This window comes from Lycium ferocissimum, chromosome 9, assembly GCF_029784015.1.
Source record: "Lycium ferocissimum isolate CSIRO_LF1 chromosome 9, AGI_CSIRO_Lferr_CH_V1, whole genome shotgun sequence".
NCBI classification, from domain to species: domain Eukaryota; kingdom Viridiplantae; phylum Streptophyta; class Magnoliopsida; order Solanales; family Solanaceae; genus Lycium; species Lycium ferocissimum.
Genome location: NC_081350.1, coordinates 14,820,503 through 14,825,124, shown reverse-complemented (window position 1 = coordinate 14,825,124; position 4,622 = coordinate 14,820,503).

Genomic DNA, 4,622 nt, shown 5'->3' with positions numbered 1-4,622 from the left:
CTATGTAATCGAAGGAGATATGAAGTATAATGCATTCTTTGGGTAGACCATCGATACATAGCATGAGGGCCGTGCCATCGACGTTACATCAATTGCTTGAAATTCCCAACCCGGAGGGGATGGCTCCATCCAGGGTGAACGATAGCTATGGGAAATGTTCGCGGTCGAGGAAGCGTCACCCACTTCCTAAAAAACCGGATAAAAAAAGAAGAAGAGTCGACCGAGGAGGCAAGGACTCTAAATAGCAACTACGATTACACGGGTTCGACAACGGAGCGGAAAGAGGGGTTGGACCGGGGCATGAAGAGGATGATTTCGGTGTACCGGATCATTCGTCTTGCCGGATGACTCGGATGCAACCAAGTCTATAATAGAGGAGTTGAAGCAAGTCATCTTGTTTGAGATATCATCCGGATAAAAGGTATGCACAGGCACGCGAGGTTAACGCCGAGCTCGAGCAAATTAATTAAATTTCTTCAAGCTAATGCGGTTGTTTCGCATGGTCCCGTATAAATATACGTGTGCCCTCGGAAGTAACAACTCACATGGCTCGGCTGGACGGGAGATTTCCCCGGTGAAGCGAAGCGGAGAACTGTCGCGCGAACCAAAGCACCCCTTCGTAAAGGATGAGGTAACAAAGCTTTTGAAAATAAATACATTCGGGAGGTAAAGTACACAGTTATTGGTGCAGCTAACGTAATTGGTCGTGCCGAAAAAAGGTAATAAATTTCGAATGTGCGTTGATTATAAGGATCTAAACAAAGCATGCCCGAAGGATTCGTTTTCGATGCCTCGCGTCGATAGAATGATCGATGCGACGATGCGGACATGAGATGTTAAGTTTTCTCGATGCTTACTCGGGTATAACCAAATCGGATGCACGGAGGATAAGAGAAAACATCCTTTATTACCCGGTATGGGACTTACTGATTCTGATATCGTACCACTTCGGATTAAAAATGCCGGTGCGAACGCCTAGTTAATGGGATGTTTGAAGAACGGATAGGGAAAACAATGAAAGTTTATATTGATGACATGGTTTTCAAGTCCACAGACAAAGGACCGTTTAAAACATTTGCGGTAAACTTTCGATGTGCTGCGCAAATACAATATGAAGCTCGACACCGAATGCGCTTTCGGGGTCCGGTCGGGCAAGTTCTTGGGTTTCATGGTATCTAATCGGGGAATTAAAATCAACCCGGACAAGATCAAAGCCATCGAGGACATTGAGGTGGTAAATAACGTCAAAGGAGTGTAAAGGCTCACCGGAAGGATAACGACGCGAGTCGGTTCATATCGAGATCATAGGACAAGAGCCACCGTTTCTTCTCCGCATTAAGAAGAAGAATGACTTCACTGGACAGGAATGCCAAAAGGCCTTATAGGAATTGAAAAGATACTTGTCCATCCCTGCGCACGCGCGACGGACGGCGAACTTTTTCTCTACCTTCTTGTATCCGGAGTAGCGGTAAGTGGTGTTTTGTTCGAGAGAGAATCGGGTCGCAATTCCACATATATATATTATATGAGTAGAACTTTAGGGAATGCGGAGCTTGTTATCCCTAGAAAATTTGGCATTGGCATTGGTGAGTCTTGAAAGCTCGAACCTTATTTTCAATGTCCGGTATGTGTAGTGACTACTTACCCTCTAAATAACATCATGCATAAACCGAATTTATCGGGTAGACTAACTAAATGGGCCATAGAGAATAGCAGATATGATATCGAGTACAAACCTCGGACGGCCATCAAGTCCTAAATCTTGGCCGATTTTGTGGCAGACTTCACTTCGGCTATGGTCCCCGAGGTTGAGAAAGAACTTCTGTTAACCTCGGGAAAGGCTTAATATTTGAGGTAGTTACACACGGACGGGCCTCGAACCTCGAAAAGTTCGGGCTAGAATCGTCCTCGAACTCCCGCCGGGGATGCCATTCGACAATCCATTAGAACTATTAAATTGACTAACAATAAAGCCAGTATGAGGCCATGATTCTTTGAGTCTGGAATTAGCTCGGAGTATGGGGCCGAAATAATTGAAGCAAATGCGACTCTCTCTTGGTCGTTAACCGAGGTGAATGGCGTCTTCGAGGTTAAGGACGGCGATGCAAAGGTATCTGGAAAAAATCCAAGTGATACGCACCCGTTTAAAGAATGGACCATACGAGTATGTACTCGGGGAACGAAACCGAAACGGCGATCGATGCATTGGCCGGTTGGGCTCTTCGGTCGAAGGGAAGAATTAACCCGACACCGTGGTACAATTAATGAATTTGGCGATAGAATCCGGGCATCTTTGAAATAAACACGATGGGCCTAACATGGGATTGGCGCAACAAGTACGTCGACTACTTGTAGGATGGAAAGCTCCCAGTGACCCCAAAGAATCACGGTCATTAAGGACAAAAGCGACGCGATTCACTTAGTGGACGACGGTGTATTGACGGTGTTTCTTCGGGCCCTTGGCCAAATATTTGGGTCCCGGAGAAACCGATTACCTCATGAGAGAAGTCCACTAGGGGACCTGTGGAAACCACTCCGGTGCAGAAGCATTAGTCCGAAAAATTATCAGAGCCGGTTATTATTGGAACCGAATGGAGGAAGATTCGAAGAATTTTATCCGAAAATGTGATGGGTGTCAAAGACATGCCCCCATGATTCACTAACCGGGGGAGTTGCTACACTCGGTGATGTCAACGTGGCCCCTTCGTAGTGGGGAATGGACATTGTTGGTCCGTTGCCATGGGCACGCGGTAAAGCCCGTTTATTTTGTTTATGGTTATATTTCTCTAAATGGGTTGAAACGCGGACCTTCGAAAAGATTAGAGAAAAGGAGGTTATTGACTTCATATGGGACCACATTATACATCGTTTCGGCATCCCGGCCGAATAACTTGTGATAATGGTCCTCAGTTCGTTGGCAGCAAAGTCAACGATTTCTTCGAAGGGTTGAAGATCAAGAAAATTGTATCGACCCGTATCACCCAAGTGCAAACGGACAGGCAGAATCCAAGAATAAAACAATAATTCAAAATCTGAGGAAAAGACTTGAAACATCAAAGCATCGGCTGGAGGAGGGTGCTACGGAGTATTGTGGGCTTCTGAACCACATCGAAATCAAGCACGGGAGAAACACCACTTCTCGTTGGTGCGGGGCCCCGAAGCCACTCATTCCCTTAGAAGTTGGTAAACCGAGTCTCCGATTCGGGTACACCGTCGAGGAGTCAAACGGAGGGCCATGGCCGTGGCTCGATCTCACGGATGAACTTCGCGTAAATGCGTTGGTCCATGTGCGGCTCGGAAGCGAGAGAATGGAAAGGTGCCTGTAGGAGGGCCAATTTTCGGCATTTCCAAGTTGGAGACTTGGTGCTTGAAGAGAAGTACCTTGAACACAAAGAATCCCGACGATGGAAAGCGGTCGGCCCAGGAAGGTCGTACTGAATAAGCTAGGGTAACGGGCAAAGAATCGTATCTGCTGGAATCCATGGACGGGAAACGGTTGCGCAATAACTGGAATGTGGCTCATTTGAAGAGATATTACTACTAAGGTATGGACACTTATGTGTTTATTTATTAACCTTTTTCTTTTTTGCAGGAAGTCGAGTACCGGATAAAGTTAGGTGTGAGGTCTGAAAACACGTGTTGCACTCTTTTTCTTTGTACGATTTTGTCCCAAAATGGGTTTTCTGACTAGGTTTTTAATGAGGCAACAAGTACAACGTGTTACTAGATAAAGACGAGGATAAATGTCTGGAAACTCGGGGACTACGAGTGGGGACTTGATAGTGCTTTCCCGATCTTGCAGCTCGGATAAGCACTAGGGGACTACTATACCCACATCAAGGTTTACCTCGGTTAGTCAAAAATGGAGGAGCTCAACAGCGCAAGTGAACGCTAATAGATGCTACGTCCGAAAATCCTCTAGATTTTGTATTTCCATCTTCGCCTAAAGGCGGACTTTGTATTGGGTTTGATATGAGACCGAACGATCGAAATGAATCGTGTCCATTTAATATTTGCTACGGCAAAACCAAACTGGACCTTACGTATTGGTTTTGATGTAAGGACCAAACGATCGGAATGAATCGTGTCCGTTAGTATTTGCTTCGGCAAAACGAAGGAAACGGACAAAATTCTCATATTATGTACGTACGAATACTTGCGATACAAAGATTGCCGAAAATTCGGATTATTGCATTTCGGATATGTTTTTTCTTGTTAAAGCACCCTACCGGTGATTACCGCCGAATTTCGCGTATTTATTCATATACCCTACTCCGGGCACTACGGTCGAAAATTCGACAAAACTAAGGTCACGTTGAGCAAGGCAAAGTGCTTTAACACCCTCGAATGGGGAGGCCTACATCGAAAATTGGTAAGGCGAGGGGATTCGGTGTCGAACCTAATCTATGATAAGTGAATAGTCGAAAAAATATGGCCCTAAAAATGCCTAACGTGATTCGGAGACGTCTGAATTCACAAAGCATAAATAAGTCCCATGGGCAAATCACTCGATCAAATTCCCGGACAAAAAACGTCTTGGGACGAAGAAAAAGCCAATATTCGGGCACGATCAGAAAAATGACTCCGAGTCTCTGCTTGTCCTTAAAACGGATCGACAATTC